This window comes from Styela clava, chromosome 10, assembly GCF_964204865.1.
Source record: "Styela clava chromosome 10, kaStyClav1.hap1.2, whole genome shotgun sequence".
NCBI lineage: Eukaryota > Metazoa > Chordata > Ascidiacea > Stolidobranchia > Styelidae > Styela > Styela clava.
The window spans coordinates 6,011,850-6,035,790 of NC_135259.1; the positions used below are offsets into that span (position 1 = coordinate 6,011,850).

Sequence of the window (23,941 nt, forward strand, 5' to 3'; positions counted from 1 at the left end):
ATCCACTTTTCCTAATTTCTTCATTGTCTTCCTAATTCTGTGCCTGGGAAGCTAGAATAACATTAAAAATATCTAAGCCTAAAAAAGTTTGTAAAATATTTACATTAATTGTGTAGACTTTCCTTGTACCAAGTCTTTCCTTATTTTTTTTCATTGCCTTCAGAATTCTATGCCTGAGAAGCTAGAATATTAAAAATATTTAATCCTAATAAAATTCGTAATAATATTTACATGTAATTTGTAGATTTTCCTTGTATCCGTCTATTTCTAATTTCTTCAATGCCTCTATTGTTCTGCCCCTGAGAAGCTAGAATAACATTAAAAATATCTAAGCCTAATAATATCCCTATTATTCCTAATGGCGGGAATGGGTCTAAATCTATCTATAACAAATAAAATAATAAAAACAAAAAGCCATGGCAATCCCTGTTAATATTTTTCTTTCTTTGTCGGTGTCACGATATCTTGTTTCCTGTGGAAATAATCTCAAAAAATACAAGAAGATAGCCAAATAATGAGAGAGCATTCTACAAAAAACGCCTCATTAAAAAATATACAATATCAATAATAAACAATAATATAAATAATAAATCAATGATATAAAATAAAGGTAATGAAGATATTCTGAAGTAAGAATAACGTAAAACAAAAGAATTATTTCAAATTTTTCCTTCCAGGTTATCAAATACAGAATTGCATTGCAGGGTGTTAAAATACAAATAACAAACGAATTTAGTTTTCTGAGCTATGATTCAATTCATTAATAAGTGTATATTCAAAAATCCGTTTGCAATAATGATTCAATAGTTCACATTACATAAATAGTTAGTTCCTCATGGGTCGACTCTTGTTAAACTTCTGCATTTAATCCTTTTACAGTATGTATGGTAGCTTGGTATAGTTTTAATCAACAGTCTTATTTGATATAAAGTGTATTTGCATGTGCTCCTATATGCATTTGTTTGCGACCAAACAAAAGTATATCAAAGTCCTGTGTGTTGACCCAATGCATTTGTTGGCTAGCACACCTTAGTTATCTTTAACAAAACTCTTCCTCATATTTGAATAATTGAGTTTCATTTCTTTCTGAAAACAGAAAGTGTCGTCAAGTTCCATAATTGAGGAATCCTGTAAAAATATTTTAGTTATTATGACTTTTTATAGTAGAGAACGTAATTTATGAGCAACCTATTACGTATGATGAGGTCTTACAAGACGCCTATCACGTTCTGGGCGGTGATGCTTCGCGCCATCATCCCTTAAACATATGACTTGCCAGTTTTATCGATATTAACAACTTGACAACTTTGAATATGATTGTAGTCTATTACTGGCAGTGAAATATCCAGTCTACATGAACAAAGTACAAAAGACGAATAATATGTGATGAAATACGGCAAATAGTGTGGTGATAAAAATGATTATTGTAGAGGTCGAAACGTATAAGGTAGAAGCCAAAACTATTATTGTATAAGGCTTCTAAAGTTTACGACCAACCCATACTCATTTCCAAAAGATGCAAACAATAGCAACATTAATTTATGCAATATGAATGAACCATATTATAACCAAAATATAATAAAGCAAACAATCCGTTTAATACGGCAATTAAATTAATACTACTTAAACGACAAACTTCTAATGCAAATTAGTTTTCAAATAGCCGACTCACAATGATCCGAAATAATAATAAACAAACAAGAATATGAGAAGACAAGACCGATACAAGATTTTGTTTACGTGAACATGCCTATTTTCTTCCCACGAACAGAAGATGAAATTGCCTTAAAGGGAGTAGGGTATGGAGCGGTCGTTCATAAAAAATACAATGCCCGATAACTTTTGAAATAACCCTGGGTCAAATATATATACGAAATGAAACAATTAAACTTTGTCTGTAGCTGAGGAAATGAATCTTAGTAGTAGTATGTGTAACCAACTACATGCTTAAGATGGCCTAATAAAATATGCTATTTGATAGCATACGAGTTTTTAATGTTTGCAGTAAAACAGTACATTGTCTTACAACTTATCATTTGATACAATAACGCATGAAGTGGATATCTATTTTAAACATTACATTAACGGCCATTAAAATATACTAGAGATTTCAACTAGAGAGATGTACCGATACCACTTGTCAATAAAACGCCGATATCAATATTTTAAAGCAGAAATTGTTGACATTTACATGCTATGTAATTATTATCTTAAGTGTGCAGTCCAAACTAGTTAAAGTAACAGTTTGCAAGCATTATTCATGCCACACAACTTTCAGATTGAAAAGGACATATTCCGAATAACAAGAAACTATTGTTTTGAATCCTGATACGTTTTTTGATTGGCATACATTGCACACTGACGCTAATAATATCGGTTTGGCTAGAAAACTTATCGGGTTTGGCTACTGTGGGTGGTAAAATAAATAAATGTTCACCCATTCTGTTTAACTGATATTTCGAGTTGCGTTCGCAGAATTTTATGCCATTATAACGACGTATTTGGTATTTTACACATCGATGAATTCTCATTCGACATATTTCTTCATAATTTTCATGTAATGTTCAAAATGTCAATATAAAAAATTGGCTGCGAAAATAGCCAAATTAGTTGAGCTAGTTGGGCTGATAAATGGCTAAAATCAGGTTATAATCCTATTCCCGTTTCTATTCGCGAGGTTGGGAAACTGCATTGCTCATACTTAATCTTTGTCTTTTCAAACACAGTTTAACGCACAAACACGTTCTGTTTAATAATCATCATTTTATCTCGGCTTTATGTTATGAATTAGTTTGCCTTTTGTGTATAAATAGTTTGACCAGTGCTTCGCATTTGTACAGAGGCATTATCTAGCACAGGGGTTCTCAAACTTTTTGTGTTGCGGAGCCCTTGAAAAAGTTGACTATTATTCACGGAGCCCCAAAATAAATGTTAAAATTGTTACTTTCCGAATAATATTCCTGAGTAAGTCAAAAAGTACTGTACTTATTTTAAATGCTTAACCTCTTTTAATAAGGTTAATACAAGTCATAAATGAATCTAAATGTAAAAGATGAATTATATATACTAAAGCTGTAAACTTGATACTTGACAAACATATTAATAAATTAGGGGTCGGATCTTTTACCTTTAGATATTTTTGAAAGACTTAAAAAAGCTGCTAATAACGTACTCGATTGCATTTTGTTACGATCGCCGATTGTTTTCGTCAGCATGGCGGTGTTTATTCTCCCTAAATCAAAAATTTTCCTCGACATATACATGTATGATGTATTGTTCCACAATGACGACGAGTATTGCTTTTTTGTTCTCGTGGGGAATTATGAGTTCAATGTGAAAAACATGTTACCATATTATAGTCACCGGAGACGAAATGCTAAAAATAATAAATAGTAAAAGGTTAATCCGCAACTCAAATTTCTTGATTGAAAAGCGGCATACTGAAATATTAAAACTAAAACTTAAAATGGGAGATAACACTATAAGTTTTGTTTCAGCAGACTCACGTCAGATTAAAAACACGTTCATAGACATTGTGAATCAAAAATTTGGTGTTATGTTGGGTTTTCTTTGGTTATTCGTCGTAGTAACTGCGAAACCGAAACACAGTCAATTGTGCACGCGATGTACCTATTTTTCCATTCTGAAACTACCGACGGAGCCGCATGCAATGAAATAAATTTCAATCTTTCGTATTTTGCCCCGACCTCTTGTTTTTTAAACGGCGACATCTTGCTCGTGAGTGCGAAAGAACAAAATCAAGCTTGACAAATCCCAAGATCGCAAAAATACGACTGCAATTTATGTATAGTTGGCAGTTTTTCGCGTATTTTATGTTATTTCAGAATAGTAGTCTTTCATTTCAGTAATCCTAATAGTAAAATTAGCCAATTCAGTATTTTAAAAAGTAATCGAATAGCTCGCGGAGCCCCTGGGTTTCTCTCACGGAGCCCTGGGGCTCCGTACGGAGCACTTTGAGAACCTATGATCTAGCATATTGGGTGAGTTTAGGCGCCTTCGGTTAACAGTTAGTTGGACGTATTTTAACCTAAAATTATTCTAACACTCTCCAACATTAAAATTGAAAACAAGTTACAGTAATAAATACGCGGCTATTTGACGAACTGTATGGTAGAACAAGACTACATTGTTATGTCCTTGGGATACCAAAACAAGTTTATGATTGTCCACCTATTAGCTGGGGATCAGCTGAAATAAACGAACAAACGATTAAACGAGGGCTTAATTAATATTACTTGGGATGTGTGCAGTGTAAATTGGATGTTTTCTGGCTTGCCAGCATGTTTGGAACTATTTTCTATGCGCTCGAAAATATGAATATCCAGTGTAAGCGTCAAATATACAACAGTGCAACCTACAACAGATTTAGCAACCAATCACAAAAAAATCATTTTCTTTGCTGTATTGGATACCCGACAGACGGACTGCACCTTCTAAAAAGGAATCAGAACATCAACCGATGGAATATCAAGCGCACAAACGAGGATGAACAGATAGAGTAATAATCAAACACAACAATATGATACCAATCAAAAACTATATGAAATGTTTTATACATGGAGAAAACAAATTGTGGAATAAAAAACTAGTCTTGACAAAATGAAAAATATGAAATGTTAGGAACTTCGGAAAAAAGGCCCACGAATGAACCTGGACGACTTTTGCGATTATTGCTGTATATCATTGTATTTTATTATTTCTAGTTTCGTGTACAAAATGACCACTTATTAGCAGAGAAGCAGCTAAAAAAGAAAAACAAACGATTAAGCGAGGAATTAATAAATATGACTTGGCATACGCGCAAGGTAACTAGGATTTGTCTGGCTTGTCAGTTTGCTTAAAACCGTTAACTTTGCGTTCAAAAATATACCATTTCAATACATATATTAGAAACTATGAATGTCCAGTGGCAACGTCGAATAAATACCAGTTCAGCTATTTAAAACAGAACTAGCCCGCAAACAACAGAAAATATCATTTTACTCCCTACAAGCATATAAAAAGTTGATATTTAAGATTGAAAATACGATAAAATTCCGCGAGTAACTGTGTGTTGGCCCGTGAGATAATAAGTAATTACTTTTCACCCAGTTATTTGTGTCTGGTCCTCCTGTATTACAAGTTGTACACCCCTGTTTGATTTACATTTTTTACCACCAAAACTATGTCGTGTCTGACATTGAAACCTAACGGTTCTAATGAATTCACACTAAGAGTGACAGAATCCGAAAAACTTTCGCTTTCAATTAATATATTTTCAGTCAAATATTTGCACCAGTAAATTGCGTTTATTTATGAATCTGTTGTTGTGCATGGCTTTCAAACATCTGATCAAGCGTTTTTGTTATGGAGGAGATATAGTGTGGGGAATCTTGTATAAAAAGAAAATGGTATTAGGAACACGAATTTTGCAGTTCCCTCTCTTCACCAAACAGCTTAAGATTTTTGCAAAATACCATTATGAAATACAGCATTGCTCTGTAAAGCACTCGCAAGCCCTAACGAAGAACAAACTGGTTAGTATCGTTATGACAAAATTAAAAAACTCTAAAATTTATTAAAAAAGTTCTGATGTTGCGTGCTTTCAAATCTACCAATTTATTACGCTTTATCGGAGAAGTAGAAGTGACTATTTCATTTCTTTCTTAAATGGCAACATCAAATAAAATAATACCACGTAACGCTGTGTGATTTTTCAAATCCTAGTTAACCTTAACCTTTACGAGCCTGTCGAACCCCTGCGCTATCCTGAAAGCTCTGGCCAAACCTCATTGTACCAAACGGTTGAAATTAGGAGCCCAATCCTAACTTTATAAAGGGAAAGCCTAATTTCGTGCGAGGTTATAGGGAATAAAAAGATTCAGCTTGAAAATCCTTGGTTTGCCATAACAACCCAAGATGTTTCAAAGTCATAGGAAGAAAGCATCTAAGAGCACTATCATCTAAGCCCAAACACCAAAGCGCGCGACATCCGTGGAGATGACTGCGCAACGCTATACAAACAGCAACGCTTTTTTATTAGTTTTTAAGTTTAAATATCCGAGATGAACTGTAGTTAAATTTGTATAATTAGTAGACGATGTGATAGAAAAGTCCTATATTACAAAACTGTTTTAATTCAAAGGACCCTCGTCGAACCCCCGAAACAGCTCCAATGAACACCAAAAATTCGATTAAACCATGGTTAAAAACTACTGTTATAAACTGTTGAAAAACTGACAAAACGCTATGGAGACGAAACAAACCCATAAAGTACGAATCAATAAATACTATAAAATGAGGACCGACCAATTGTATCAATGCCCCATTGCCACTATTATAATCCCATTGCTGGCGACTGGCGCATACTTCAATACTTGTCAAACGATGGGAGAACGCCCAAAAAGAAACATAACCCGCGTCTTTTCGGGAATTATGTATAAGAAAATAACAAAGCAGTAAAATTTATTGCATACCAGCTAAAAATTGCACACCTGCCCGTGAACTAACGATTGCATTACATGACTTTACGAAATTATATAAATAAAATTGGGAAAAATATTTTGGACATTTTGAGGATAATTCAAATATTTGCAAATCTTCCAGACTAGCGGGATTTAACATGATATATCAGTTCATACCTGACAAAATATGAATTGAAAGATTTATAAGATTACATACTTGCTCTTCACTCTTTGGACTATATAGGCTTTCATCTCACTCCGTGACGCACCAGACTATTAACAATGTCGATTCCGTTTGATGCATGACTCTTCCAAGCAGTGTTTTAGAAAACTGAAAATAAATAAATAGTTTCATTATCAAGTTTTGGATTTATAAATTACAAAAAAATGCTGTTTGACAGAGGTAAAGCAAGGTTAAGCTTATATTAAAAATGCATAAAAAAAAATTCAATGTCATGATCATGTGTCCGAGTCTATCTAACTTTAGGTGAAACTAAATTTCGTTGACCTAAGACACTATCAAGTTATTTTAATCACAAAAAATGTTATTTAACAGGAATACAGAGAAGAGATATAGTTGTTCAAACTATGTCGTCATCAATCTTTGGAGTTATAATTAACAGGAGCATGAGAAGCTAAGCTTATACTAGAAGTTTAAAAAAAATAAAAACATTACCTTTTTGTTCAATATAAAATTATTTGCTCATTTCCACGAAAATGACATTTTTTACTTAATTTGAATGATCTGTCAATGCATATTGTATCTCATCATATGAATATCGACTAGTCAATTATTTACTAGTGCAGTGGTTTTCAAACGGTGGGGCGCGTCTCACGTGGGGGGGTAAACATTGTAAGGGGATGTGAAGCTGATTGATGAAACTTAAAAAATAGCGTAAAATCTTGTCCGTCTTATTTTCCTAATTTATTTCAATATATACGTCCCATACACGTATTTGCAACGTGCTTCTTGACAAAAACTTCCGCCTCAACTATCTGTGTTTTTGTAGGGCGAGAATTGAGAAATTCCAAGCTTGGGCAGCTCAAAATGTTTGTGTACGACAGGCATTGCATGTTATATTTACTTTAATATTCAGGTCCTTTCTTGTTTTTTATTCCCAACAACTAAAAATATATATTTCATCGAATAATTTTCAACAAGTTACAATAGCCGCAGGGATTGTCGACATTTTACATTCTTTTTAAGAACATAACATATTAATACACGAAATAAACCATGAAGAAATAGGGAATATATTTTCAGATTTGAAAACTTATGGACATGAAGGCATGGGTTCTGGAAACACTAACAATGAAGGTCTATACTGGTTATAAGATATTTACGGTTATAGTATAATATAGGAAATTTAATTTTAGGACACTAACCATATGGTTATACCAGGACCAATGAGTGTGAGATTTGAGGTTATATTAATACACTTATATGTTATCGTTATTTGAAATAGAATTCAACTTCCAAGGCTCAACTGAATATCAATAAGGGTGAACAGGCAAGGGGGTTAACAACTGCATTAATACCCTCTGTCAGATATACTTACATACTATGGTACTTTGCGTGACTACCATTTGTGATGAAACGGGTTTCAAAATGAATGAAAAATTGTATAAGCCATGTAAAATGATAGAATGATAAAGACTATGCTTTTAACGAAGTAAGACATGTTAACTCAGGTACCTCATGATAAACGATTTTAGGGTCGTAATATTCGCATTAATACAGCGTCATACATAGATCCATACACGCATGAATAGAAGATATGAATACTCGCACTTAATAACAGCGCATTATGAATATTACCAGCTTCGAACACTTTGAACACAACATGCAAAATATGGTCACAATGACTATCAAAGATTGCCTGCTTCCTGCTTCGAACACTTATCAATATAAATCGTATGGTTCTACCAAGAATTGCCAGCTTCGAACACTTATCAATCAGCATGAACCATAAGGTTACTTGGATTACCAAATATTACCAGCTTCGAACACTTATCATTATGAATCGTATGGTTATTTGGATGATATTGATTACTTGGACTACCAATGATTGCCAGCTTCGGACACTCATCAATATGAATCGTGTGGTTATTTGGACTACCAAGGATTGCCAGCTTCGGCCTTCGAACACTTAGCTATATTAATCGTATGGTTACTTGGACTACCAAGTATTGTCAGCTTCGAACACTTATCAATATGAAACGCGTGGTTACTAGGACTACCAAGGATTGCCAGTTTTGAACACTTATCAACAGGAATTGTATCGTTACTTGGAGTACCGAGGATTGCCAGCTTCGAACACATATCAACATGAAAGGTATAGTCATCGGTTACTAGAACTACCAAGGGAAGTATAATTCGGGTGTAGGGGATTTACGGCTACATCGGTGCAATTGGCCTACCTTCGGTAGTACCTTCGGTAGTAAAAGTAACGGTTATATTAATGTAGTACTTGATTAGACTCACTCCAATATTGCCATTATTGAAAATTTACTGCGATTCTGGATTGGAAATCCCCCAAGGTGGGCGAATTCGATACAGAAATTAGCAATAGGGAGATGGGGGGTCTTATAATCTGTTTTTGTTCGCGCAATCTGAGTTTGCAGATGTGAATTGTGAGGGCGATCGCTGGAATACTCCACCGTAAGGTAGTTCGCGTAACCCGAGGGGCCGGCAACCAACGGCTCGTGGACATGATCCCACCCGCTGTTTAAAATAATTCGGCTCGCGACGCTTCGCTGAATTATAGGGACAAAACGGCGGGTTTGAATTAATTTTTCAATCTACACTCGGAGGGTAGATTATATTTTTTACGTAAGAGAATTTATCGTGAAACATGTTTAGAGTAAATTATATTAGAACCTAATAATTTAGTGAACAGTTAGTCGTTTAAAGAGCCCACAATTTAAATATAATTAGACGAATGGGAACACGCCAAAATTGATGCTGAGTACACTGTGTAGGGGTTCAATAGCGCAGGAAATTTTTTTTAATGGAGTTCCTTGAAATGCATTGAAATGAAGAAATAAAATTCATGTTATATTCGAGAGATGCATCAATGCGTGATTTTCATAAAGATGTATTTTTTTAATGAAAACCTCTCATAAATTGACAAACCATGCAAAAAAGACAGAAGGCAGAAACCTTGATCCTTTCATTTACGACCTCTTACATTATGGAGAAGGGGTTTGTAACAATGAAACAAGTGCTATCAAAACAACAAAATTGCCGTTTGATTAGTAAACGGGGTATTTGAGTTTGTAGGTGACGAAAATGTCACCAAAAATTAAAATAAATACTCTTTGGAAAACCACTAAGCTAATCTATCTCATTAAAACATTATAAACTATGATTTATCTTGTTTATTTGTTCTGTAATATATTCGTTTCTGACCTCAAACGTTTTTGTAAACTGGGGGTAATGAAGTTGTATATATTACTGTATAATTATTACTGCGACTAGAAATTTGGGAACCACTGGTATAGACCATGATAATTTACAGTTACAATTCTGAGCTTAGTCGGATTCTTTTTTATAGTATGATACTATTTTGTGACAAAAACGAGTTTGGCGAAATCCATAACGAAATTTCTTACCATCATTTACCCGGGAATCATACGATTTTTGTGTCCCACGTGTCCCATGGGAAATACAAATGTGTGTTGTCCCATCCCATCTCATGGGACGTTTCCCATAGACAAGTTTGGACATAGGGTAACTATCGCGATAATGCGTATTCTTATTTTGGCCATTTGGCCATTTGGAAGCGTTACCACAAAATCTTAAGATGGTAAGCTGGAAAGAATATTTAAATATTAGATGCAAACAGCTCTTTCTCAAAGAGATGGTAAAATTGTACAATATTCTACCTAAAACTCAGCTATTATACAACGATACAACGATACTTCAAACACTCTTACGAAAATTTCTTTCTTGGTCTATTAGTGCATGCATAGGTTCTCAAAGAGCTCTGTGACAGAAACTTAGACACTCCGCGAGCCATTCGATTACTTATTAAAATACTGACTCGGCTAATTTTTTGTGACTGCCAAAAGAAGTAATAACATCATTAATAAAATTTGACATCAGTAGCGTCAAAATATGACAACGAGCGTAAATTCAAATGTGACATTATCTATAAGTAGGATCGCAGTGGATAAAAAGTTGTCTCTCGAGTAAAATATTCAATTCATAGCCGGTGCGAGCATTTAAAATATCTTGTCATAGTAATTTCATAGTAATTCATTTGTGTTCTTCGGTCTCGAATTTTAGTCGAGAAAACTTTTACGAATATTAAAATGAAAAATTACTATTTAAAAACTGCATAAAATATGTCCCAAACTGCCACTTATAAGTAGACCGGAATCGTATTTTGAAGTTAGTTAAATTTGATTTGTTTTTTCGGCACTCAAAATTATTTTAAAGATATGGACAAAATACGAACGATTGTAATTTAAAATATTGCAAAAAACAATTGTTTGATATATTTTGCAATAATTATCCTATATATCATCACATACCGAGAAAAAAGTCGTATTGGGCTTCATCGGTAGTTTCAAAATAGACAAAAGGTACATCACGCGAACAATTTACAGTGTTTCGATTTCAGTTACTATATGGTATACATTTTGAGGAAATCCTAACATAACACAAATTTACAATGTCCAGAAAGCGTTTTCAATCTGCTGCGAGACTGCTAGAACAAAACTAATGGTGATATCTTCCGTTTTAGATTTTAGTTTTAATATTTTATAATGCCGGTTTTCAATCAAGAAATTGGGTTGCGGATTCACATCTTTATCATTTATTCTTAGCATCTCTTCAGCGATTTTAATGTTATAGCATTCTAACTTTATTCGCACACTGAACTCATAATTCCACACAAGAACGAAAAAGTTATCGTCGGCCTCCTGGAACAATACATTCATACGTCAAGAAAATTTGTGTTTCAGGGAGAATAAGCACATAAGTTGTTTAAAAACACAAAAACAAAAACTATCGGCGTTTCTACCAAAATGCCCTCGCGTACGTTATTAGGACATTTTCAGTATTCCAAAACACCAAAAGAGTGTTTGACTCCAAATTTGATATTATGTTTGTTGAGTTTACAGCCCTAATATAATTAATTTATCTGTGAAATCTAGATTTATTTATGTCTGGTATTGAGCCTATTAAAATGTTCAGCATTTAAATTAAGTAGGGAATTTCAACTAACTTAAGAATAGTAATAGATAACAATTTTAAAATTTCTTGTATATCCGTGAATAATGGTGATGAATGTAGGAAGATTCAAATGATTTTAATAACATACTACTTGCTCTTTAGACTCGAGGCAGCCACCTCTCTCAGTGATGCAAAATCGGAAAAATAATTCCGCATGTCTTCCGATATAATGATAAATTGTCTTTCCCGCTTTCAAGAAGTCTTTCAGAAAGCTGAAATTTATATGAAGTAATGAAATGTAGGTAAATTGTGTATAATATTGATTTGAATTATATATAGTTGTTCGAACTATATCATTATTAGGTTTTAGGTTTATAAGTTACAGAAAATGTAATTTCGCAGGAGCACAGAGAAGCTGTGCTTATACTTTAGTTAAATACATAAAAATAAAAATATTAATTTTCAGTTTATTGATAAATTATTCAGATTTCCCCCAAAATTACAAATATTACTTTGGATTGATTTGTCAGTGTTACACATTATATAAATTATATTTATATTCATTGAAGGGCACGTTGAAAATACGGCTACATATTCAAGAAATGAAAATATTAAAATTAGGACGGGAAAGATAAAATCTAACAAATATTTCTATTCCTATTTATTTACACCCCTCAAAAAATTGTTTACACCCTTGTGATAAGCTATGCTCATACAAAGACGACAACTTGTAGCCTACTGATATTCATTTACGTTCATTCGATATTGTTTGCAAATTTTCAATATTATAAATATTACTCATTTGGAATGATCTGTCAGTGTGCTATGTTGTATCTCACTATCTAAATCTTAACTAGTTAATTATTCATTAGTGTGTTATATTTTACCTTCAAGATCTCTATAGTCTTTCCTTACCAGCGAATTCCTGAAAATATACGTCAATAAATAACTTCAGCCACAGTCATTGTAGACATTACATAATATATATATATATATATATATATATACTACGGAATGAACGATAGCAAAATAAGGAATATATTTCCAGATTCGAACACTTATGAACATGTGACGGTATGAATACTGAAACTACTAGCAACGAGAATATAGGCTGACTATAGTTGATTTACAATTTTGTGGGATCTCATGTATATATATAGTAACATTTTTGGAATCAAACTGGTTATCGAGCAGCGACACCCAAGTTTCTAATATCTAATTAAAAAAGTAGAAACTCTAGAGTTTTGAAACTACTATATCTTGTATTGACGGTGAGTGCCGTATGAAAGATCGAATCAACTGAAGAATCTTAAATAGTCTTAGTTGGGGTGGAGATTCTACAGTTGGTCTGACTTGGGGTGGAGATTATTCAGTGTGTCCGAAAGATCTAACTAACACCACTCAGTAGAGAATATTTAGGATACAGTTAATATTACGCACTCTGATAATATCATTATTGGAAATTCCAGTTTGAACTAGTTGGGAACATCAATGACATGGGTATCAACTGTTTACTACCGGAGCGTGCAGGTCACGAAGAGCCACAGTTACATTTAGGAAATTAGCTTGATTACTTATATTGTATGGTAGTTAGTGTGAACTACCATTTGCGGCAAAAACGCTCATCAGATTAATAAAAAAGGCCAGGACTACAATTTCAACAAATTAGGCATATTAGTGTTTATATAGGCACCCTATGATAAACAACAAGTTTAACAATAAGTTTTATTTATCACATGGTTATTAAGTTGGGGTTGTGTTTTACCCAAATTGCACTTAATGAGGCATAGTTCAAATCCTTTCAGTATCTCTGCAGATATACACTGCTGGATTAACTTATAATATCACTATGAAAAAAAATTCACTGTTTGTCGTAATCACAACGTGACGCCCTATTGCGATGAAACGCCTTTCATTTATGCTGGCCTAATGACCTTTAAATAAACTGACATTGCAAGATAGTAATTGGCCTTTCGGTTTGGTCGATTAAACGATACGACAGCAGATGGGACAACACAGCAACTAGTCCCTGAACGGGCAGCGCTGTACTGACTACGCCATTATTCACCGGATATTGCTACGGTTAATTTGTAGTACAGAACAATTAATTCCGCGATTATACGAAATGAACATGGTATGGTTTGAACAGATTTTGCCATATACAATTATGAGCGTGCATTGGTTTAAGTAAGACTCTTTTTTGAATATTTTCTTCCAAAAATATACGTAAGTTTTAATAAAATACGTAACGGATAAATTTCGACATTTAATTTCATAAAATCCAAAACTTAGAAAATAGAAAATTTGGCGAATAAAATTTATTCAGCGATTGCCATTAAATTTCAAATATATACTTTACATATACCTATCAGGTGTAGTTTTCAGACTGCATAAATTCGCAAATATTACAATAACAATAAAATACCCAAAGAAAGTTTTATACTTGTTTCATGGAGTATATGAATAACTATCTCTGATCAGTAACTTGTAGCATTATCACATTGTTCACGGTAGGGATCGAAATTCAGCAAGGAAGCGCGAATTTTAGGGGTCGCAAAGAGTACACCAATTTGATTCAAGGTAGGCTACTATATTTATAGTACTTTTTTGGACTTCTGCTTCGAAACACAATTATTGAAAAAAAAAATCTAAATCTTACAATTTCGATAGAATACACATGATCAATTAAGTGGCATGACAATGCTGACTCTGATCGCAAGAACTGAGACGTGGTGTGCCCGCATCGAATTGTTTAGCATTTTAAACGAAAACAGTGGTGTACAGGAATCAATAGACGTCGAAAGCCAAATAAAATGTTCAAATAATATTTACTTGTAATATTCCTCGTTCGTTACTTTGGGTCTTTGAATCTTTAACTTTTAATATTTCTGAATCTGGAAAAAAAGTTAAAACATAGATAAATAGACTGTCGCAGAACTGTAGCTAGCATATTCAATAGACAGTGGGACTGAATCTATCGGATCTTTTGCACAAAGCTCCCCCCGCGTTTTCAAATGACATATTAGTAATTATCCATTTAGAGTTAGTTAGGAATGATTTAAAAATTTGAATTCCCAGCGCAATCTGCATTCCTGACTTAAACTGGATAATTACTAATTCTCTATTTTGAACGTTAGTAGGGTCTTTGTACAAAGATCCAATCTATACCCAATAATACATAAGTAAAGGCGTACTACGAATCTCTATGGATTTTGCGCTACATTTGCGAAAGTTTTGAAAGTTATGCATTACATTCATGTAAAGCGTACCATGTTAAATGCAGCTTACGTAGTTACGTAGATCAGTGTATTACGTTTAAGTTTCCTATTATGATAAGTTTATGTATTGCCATATAGCTTTAAAGTTTGGCTTATTTGTGACGAAACGATGGAACCCGCTGTTAGTGAGTTCGATACAAAAGAGAAATATCCATCAATCCGTACTTCTGTATTAGGTTAATAATTCCGATTCGTATAGACTCGAAAACCTCTAATTTACCACTTATACAATAGTAAAATGAAAGCAATATAATAGCAATGAAAGTAATAGATATAAAGAACATTTAACTCACCTGAATATTGTTTCGAACTCACTGTCATAACCCAATAGTCAGCCTATCCATACATCCTACAGAACATCAAACCTCATCCTACCACGAACATTTGTGACTGACTAAAAGCGATGTTGCTTGTGGCTTCCCGCGCAAAAATATTTGACGAAAAAAGCTAACTGATTGTTGACAATCAAATGTTTCTAATGATTACTTTAATTACTCCAGGTTGTCGTTACGAGCCGATCAGGCTTCTGAAGCGTGATCTCAAAGTTGCAGAATGCAAATGACGGTTGGGATTTGCTTCATACATCGTATAATACCTAGTTCACGGTAATATTCTCAGGATCTTTTGTACCAAGTCCCGCCCCAAAACAACACCCCGCCAACGCTCGAATCAAATAGAAATGGTAATTATTCAGTAAAGGTGAGAGATGCAGATTCAGCCGGTTATTCAAATCGTTCCTACCCAAAACCCTAACTGCATAATTACCTATTTTTTATTATAAAACGTGACAGGGGTGTCACACATTTTTGCATCAGTGACGAGAGCTTAGTACAAAGAATCCAGCAATTCCATTATATTTGTCTGTTTGTATTTGTCGAGTAAACGCGCACGTGAATGCCATCAAAAATTTAACCTTCCTACAACTCAAGGAAAGAATAACGGCGTGTACAAGTTTAGCGTTATATCAATGCATTCTCTGCATTGGCGTACAAATCTTAGCCCATTGACTTGCGCAGCCAAGAATAATTTCAAGTTTTCATACAATAACGTGCCAGCGATGTCGTTAAAAGGGAGGTCATATCGTGTCGTTGTTTCGATGCCTACTGTATAGTAATTTCTTCGCCCAAACCAAACGGCAGAGACACAACATCAGCAACACCATTAATCACGGTTCTATATGAAGTAAATAATTGACTGCTCAAGACAAGAGCATACCGACGACAACAACTGATAAAATATATAGATCAACTAGTCGAGACCATTCAAATATTTGGTGTTATGGAGCTCGTGAAGAGGTGGACTGTAATTGACGTAGCCCCACAATAAGAACGTAACAAAAACAAATTGTTACTTGGCGATCAATATTGATGAGTGAATTGAAACTACTCTATTTTTTAACTCGAATGTATTTGCTGCTTCTTAAATTTTATTAAGGCCATTTTTAGTAAATGAATAGATCGCGGAGACCCTAGGTCCGTATGAAGCACTTTGAGTCTGTCTCTAGATTAGACCACTTGGTAAAGAACGATTATGATACAGGTATGTACAACCGTAAATAACAATCCTGAGATTTCATCACCCAGTGTAAGGGTGTATACACGTATTTTAATGTATTTAGTATATATGTCAGCCAGTGCGCTGCAGCTGATTACGTTCGCGTCGAGTGGCGCGTCGCGTTAAGCCTTAGGAATACGCTTGATTTCTATCCTAAGATCATCCCGCTTGGATTTGCAGGTTCAAATCCCATAAGGGATAATTTAGTACCAGAGGATTGCTGGCGGCTTCCTCCCGCCACCCGTACCCCAAGCCAGCATTTCCCAAACTTTTTTTGCCACCGAACACTTGCACTTTTTATGTCGCCTCGTGGAACACCAAAAATGCGCCGCTAAAACTACCAGAATTGTGTTAAACATACCTAAAATATGATTGAATATATTTTTTTGTTTTTTTAATTTAAATGCTGGGTATATAAATCAATAAATTCATTTTACATTTCCATTACTTTTCGTTACGTAGTGTTTGCCTTTAATGTTACGTATCAATGAAGTATTTTATTTATCTGCTCCAACTATTATTATTTATCCGCGATATCGAGTTTAGCAAACATGAGTAATTTTTTCCGCATTTTAAAGTAAAACCAGGCAGAGGTGGAGGAAGAAAAGTTGACCTTTTGCCATTATCCTTCAGGCCTAGATGTTAGCCTACACTTACAGCAAAACCTAAAGCTGTAAACTTGATATTGAACCTGACAATCAAAAAGCTATGCTGGCGGTTAACGAAAATGCCACCACCCGTAAAAAGTTAGTCAGCTTTAGGCCGACGGTGACGCGATATTCAACGGTCGTTAGTTGGGCGACAACTTTACGATGGCGTGATTGACATGGGGACCAATTTAGCCCTAAGCGAACGACATATAAAAAAGATGTCTTTCTTGTAGGCTCTCCCACTACCTGCGGAAAAAATCTCATGGTATATAATTTTGCAGCCATGGATCAAACATTTACATAAAGTCATCAGCTTCACAAAACTGAGGCTCCACGTCTCAACTTCATAACTTTGGACGCGGGTAGGGCTAGCCTAAATTTTACTGGCTGGAAAAATTGGCCCGACTTGGCTCAGTTGGATGATTCGTGTCAACCATAACATCGACTGTCGGATTTTGTTGATTCATGCACAATTTCATTGATCATTTGAGGGCTCTCTTCAAACTTTCCAGGCTGAGAAAGAACACAAGAGAATCGATTCCGGCAACTAAACTATCGCACTATTAGATTCCTCAAGCTTCTTAAATGTTCCACTGGGGTTATGCTTCACAAAATGAAAATTCAAAACCACTGGGTTGCATCAATAAATGATTCCATGTTAAATAACTAGACTAACTGGACAGCATAACCGATTTACTAATCTCATAACCCACACGGACTGGTAACCTGACAAGAGGGCGTGGTACTCAGATAGGTGTTAGCGTGAAAAGGATAGGGTTAGTGGCAGAAACAGGCAGAATGGCCATGACACAGGAAGGAAGTTAGAATCCAGGTAGTGTGGGTAGGTCAGGGTCAGTGTCAGAACGCAGAGATAGTGGCTGAAACACACGAATGAAGTTGTAAACAATGTGGAGCATGTCAGGGTCAGTTGCAGAAAGCAGACATAGTGGCCAAAGCAACAGTCATGTAGTCAGAAACAAGGTACAGTGAGTGGGAAGGACAAGGCTGGCTGCAATCTGCATTATTGGACACTTTAGTGGACATAACGATCGTTTTGTTATTATGTTGTTGTTGTTCTTTGTAACAGAAGCCTCTCTCTTTGATTTCTGGACTAATCGCTTTGAAATTTTCAGTGCTAAAAGACTAAACTTTTCGCTAGAAAGCTATTACTTTCATTTATTTCAAATATCCCGGTGTGCTGTATGGGATTCGTTTTATTGTGTGTTATGACGTCATCACAATTTTGCCCTATGTTGCGCTATGTACCCATAATTTGAGCATAACTCTCTTGTTTATCTCCATTTGATTGTTCACAGCGTACTCGATTAATAATTTTTACCCAATGTTTGATGAACACAATTGCTACGACACCGTCACTCCCACCACTTCAAGGCAAACCATTTGCTTATTTTGTCTCATATTCTTTTGAACGATCTATAGAACTGAAACAAGTGCAGAAACGAAACATTTCGTGAACTTGCAAATAGCTGTGAAGATTATATCTCATATTCGGTAAACCAAGTTTTAGAATACGAAGTTTTGTAAATATTTTCATATTCAGTAAACGAATAATTCGAATTTTACAATCGTGATAAATTATGTATTCAACAAACAACATTTCAAAATTCAAGTTTTGTGATGAAGTTTTTATTTCGTGTTGCAGCAAAAAGCACTAGAAACCTAGCTAAAAGGTGCAAAAACAGTGATGTATATCAGTAGTTTTCTCAACTTCATTAGTCTCCTGTAACTTTATTTTATTCGATTATTTTTAGAGATTATTTTCTATATTTTTGAGTGATGCGCGTAACCTTGCTTTCAGTAAATTTGCTTATACAAACACACACTCTTTGCTCTGACTGCATATTATAGAAGGAATGCACAAACTTCATGTGCGGCGAGCACCCTAATCATCTTTCACGAGTAGCAGACGTAACATAAACTCTTCGCTATATTATCTCGGAAACTGAATGCCAAGCCCTGTATTATCCCCAAGATTACCAACTGAATAAAAAAATATGTCTATGTACTGATTTATATTCTTCGAGTAAAGTTGTAAATGATCACAATTGACTTGACATGGTTTGCAATACGTTAATCATTGTTATTAGATTTCCTCTTTCCAGAGGTAAATAGCATCCCATGCTACTATAATATAACCAGTCGAACTTTACATCTATTATTGCGATCCTGAGAGAATCCATAACATGCACTGCAATTAATACTTTAGCGTTCTCTTCATATTGAATTAGTTTGAAACGAGCGCGCCAAAACCGACTGACAAAATAGCACGTGGTGACCCAGTATTCTATATTATTAAAATTATGTTAAAGCCAATGCACCCATTGAATATATTTATGACGTTTGGTTGTAAAATAGGAAATATGCAATTTATATGTATGTATTCCTATTTTATCGATTTGGTCGACAACACGGGGATATTTTCCCTGTATTTGGGCGACGGAAATATTTGGGCCCCCATTTTGATGTCGCGCTCAGCTTGGGCTTTATTTCCTTTAAGAATTCCTTGAGCAAAAAGTCTGAAACTTTTAGTGATTCTGGTTCTTGTCGACAGTTTCTAAGCCCAGCTATCTATCCTGTAATTATTATTGCTAAATTGGGGCTACAAATATAATATATCATAATTTCTCTTTTTAAACCCGGTTATCTTTTGACAAGAATTTGAGGATTAACAGGAAAAAAATTTTGCTATCGATTCAAATAAAGGATGAATTTAGTATGTGCATAAAGATCTTGCTCGCCGTACAGTACTTGGCAAGGATTTCCCAACAAATATAATATATCATAATTTCTCTTTTTAAACCCGGTTATCTTTTGACAAGAATTTGAAGATTAACAGGAAAAAAATTTTGCTATCGATTCAAATAAAGGATGAATTTAGTATGTGCATAAAGATCTTGCTCGCCGTACAGTACTTGGCAAGGATTTCCCATATTTATTCGAGTTGATGGGGATATTATTTCAAGTGTGCAAAGTATCTCACTATCTAATTATGACAACCATGAAAATATATGGAGCACACATGATAATCCTCTCCAGAGCGACAAAATAGAGATTTTCGTGATATTATTAGAAGTTCAGAGTTTCTCTTCGGGGTTTGCTGATATATCAGTTCAATGGACCATATATTAAAACCTTATTATGTTGTTTTGTTTTGCCAACTAATATTTAGTAAGTTGCATAGTTTTATTTCAACGACTGGATATGAATCACTGTTTGCCACAACTTGTGAATGAAGTTGCCAAATTTCAATTCGTTACTTGATGGTGAATGTAATTTATTGAACAACTATTATAATGTCAAATATCCAATAATTTCATAGACACCTGATTAATTTTTGTTTTGGGCATTAAAGATTACGTTTTTCAAATCAATCAATTCTGTACATTCTAGCATTGCTCAACCAGAAAATTAGCTAATAATACATATGATAACAATTTTTGAATCAGCAACATATTCCATATCCTCAACAACATGCTTGACTATTGCCGACTTTATTTATATTTTCCGTGAAAGTTAACAAAAAAGAGGCAACATCGTCCCATAAACTGTTTCCTATCTATATCGATAAATGAATAAGAAACATTTAGTACTCCAGAAGTATGTGAACCAAGATGGCGGAACATTATTGTATGGATACAACGTTAGGGTTGGGCCATAACTTCACGAACAAATACTACAGGACTCACTTGGTTAGTCCCCGACCTTGTAAAAAAACTAAAGAAAATCAGAATACAATTATGGCCTAACCCTAACCTGGTACACATACTACATACCGGTACCCGCCATCTTGATTCACATACTTCTGGAGCGCCAAACATTCATACCGATACATTATTATATTTTCTCAAACCAAATATGTTGAAATCTATCCGAATATACTAAAAATTGCAATCCAAATGCAATAGAACAAATTTTTCATTTTGGGGTCAAAGATCAAATAGTTAATTGAAACCACTCCCCTAAGATATAAAAACAAAATTCCCACTTCGACTGATGCAAAAAAAAATTAGGTTTGATTGAAAAATCGATGATTCATATGTGTTTAAAGTTTAACTCAGGTCTTCGTAACTTTCAGTAATGAGTCATCTAACAGATAATCCAATTTATGAAATTATGGAAATTTTGTCATGTGGTATTCAAAACTCCACTATGAACAACTTTCAAAATATCGCAAAAATTTTCACAGAGCTGAATCATTGTGGCTGCAAGAAAGGTTGTGCTGCTCGCTGCAAAGGTTTCCGTGCTGATTTAGCATGTACACCACTATGTTTCTGTGATGGGGATTGCGGAAATAACGACTGACATTGCAAAATTCATCAGGGGATGCTACTGTACATGTGTGCCAAGTTTCATGCTTGCATCCAAAAGTGCAGGAGCTTATATCTAAATAGGAAAATTGCCCCCACTAGTTATTGGGGAGTCTTTGTGGAATCTATTTTTGGAAAATATAATTATTTCAATCGTTTTTCTATTTATTTCTTTTTGTAGCACTTACATAAGGCGACGTTAGATATAGATTAGAATAATCAACGATTCTAGTCGAGTTTGAGCGCAAATGTAATGCAAGTTTTCCGTTTTAATATGTCTGAGATACTAACGCCAGAGTTAAGAGAATGGATTTATCTTTATTAATATATATGATGACGATATGATAGCTCCAAGATAACAGTAATCCGTCAGATATGAGATATATATTTTATATTTTTACCAGCTTTACGTTGATATGAGTTTGAAAGTATACCATTGGCGATGGCAGTTGATTGAGCACAAAAGGAATTACATTTTGAAAGTGAATGTAGCTTAATTTATGATCCATGACAATAACAGAAAATACAGGTTGTGCGACTTATAATCGTGTTTGGTCGATAACGCTACCACGTTTCCATGGTAACATGTATTCTGTTATCAAGGGAAATTGTCAAAATGAACTTCTGATCATATTCTTCACTTTTTATATACACATCGGTTTACCTTTCTTGAAAATATCCTTTCCTAAAGTAAAGTCCATTTCCATTTGAATATCAATACGGATGGTGGTTTCCATGGTAACGAGGTATTTTCTTGGATGGCACCATACCCAAAATTGATCAGGGGATGCTACTGTACATGTGTTCCAAGTTTCATGCTTGCATCCAAAAGTGCATAATTCCATCATATTTGAGGTCTTATCCGCTGGACAAAACACCGTATCGATCACGAGCCGCTTTGGAGTTTTTTACGCGTTGTAACGCGCTAATTATATGAACGACCCTTAATGCGCATATGATTCGTGGATGCAACCGCATTTACATAAACTGTAATATTATAAAATGATTTGACAGTATTTGTACATCACCTCAATGGCTGTATTTGTATATTGAGTTGTCTATATATCATATGACTTGGCAGTATTTGTACATCGTTTCAATGGCTGTAGTTGTATATTGGGTCGGCTATATATGCTTATGAATTGGCAGTATATGTATATTTGGTTGGCTGTATATGTATACAAGTTGTCAGTATATCTAAGATACGTTACCAACCCTATCGCTGTGAATCGTTTCATTTTTTTACTCATGTTTGTTTCGCTTTAAACAGTACTTTATCCATCTTTGTGATACCAATAAACCGAGATGATCACAAACAGGTTTATTTTGCTGCAGATAATTTTCCCGAGCTCAGAAGCATTTCTAATGAAGTTCCTTCTGATTATCTACTTTTATAATAGCTATGTTCGGTAACCTTACTGCTTTTTGCTACTCTTAGATTGTACGCAACTTTCATAGTATTATTAAGATAAAGCGTGACCCAAACACAGTAAAAATTACATTATCCGACCTATTTTATATCAAAATGGTGCGTTTATAAATTGTTTGTTGACATGGAGTGTGACCCAAGTAATAAAGTTCTGCATGACCCTAAAGTTACATTCCTTGGCATGTTGTTTCAAATACGTCTAGATACTTTCAACACCTTTGTGCGAAAACTAACTCAAAACGAAAAATATAAAAATTAGGAAATTTGGATAGGTTTTGTGTTTCATTGGTACCAAACATCCCCACCTCAAAACTAGTCTATATCTAATCACAGGGGCACAAACAATCACACGGTGCTTGAGCGTAATTTTGTGATAACCCCTCGAGATGTCGCATGCGTACCGAGTTAGACAATAGCGAGAGAGAGAGGGGGTAATTTTTGTCAATTTGTGTTTGGCATGTTTTCGCTTTATTTCCAAATAGGCTTTAGAAAAAGTATCCTGTGATGTAGGATTATCAAATTTAGAAATTATTTTTTTTATTGGGCACGGTCAATATCAATCAACATCCCTTAAGCGTTGAAAACAATTTCTGTAATCACGCAAACGATATTTTTTATTTATTTTGGAATTTCAAACTTCTATATAAAATATTTTATGTATTTTTACAAATTATAAAAAGTCTCGTTAGTTCATACTTTGTCTGGTTTAAAATTTATCAGCAGATATTAAAACTTTTGAATTGTAATTTGCTCTTCATGAGCGTAATATTGCTTATAGTATATTTCACACATAGAACTTTTCATTGCAAATTTTCGCAACTAATTGCCTCCGACTTTTTTATACATAATTCTTGTAAATCTTCTATCCTTATTCCTCCAGATAAAACCAAATTATTTGAATTTTACAGAACTATATACGTCTAACAAAAGTGAGAGAGTTTAAACTTCATAATGCATACAATGCCATATTGAATAGTTCTGGTAGGCCCATCTAATAGCTCATATTAAGGTTATTTTGCAGATCGTATTGCACATCATTTTCTCGGAAACTGTTCT

The 23,941-nt window shown here is 34.4% G+C and overlaps 1 long non-coding RNA gene across 1 annotated transcript; it reads right to left on the reverse strand.

Moving 5' to 3' along the window:
* Positions 1 to 985: 985 nt before the first annotated feature.
* LOC120337674 (uncharacterized) lies at positions 986 to 15,333 on the reverse strand. Its single transcript, XR_005568986.2, has 6 exons — positions 15,218 to 15,333; positions 14,479 to 14,540; positions 12,534 to 12,571; positions 11,798 to 11,918; positions 6,682 to 6,795; positions 986 to 1,128 (listed from the first exon to the last, which is right to left on the reverse strand). It is a non-coding gene; the product is annotated as an uncharacterized LOC120337674 (long non-coding RNA).
* Positions 15,334 to 23,941: the final 8,608 nt, after the last annotated feature.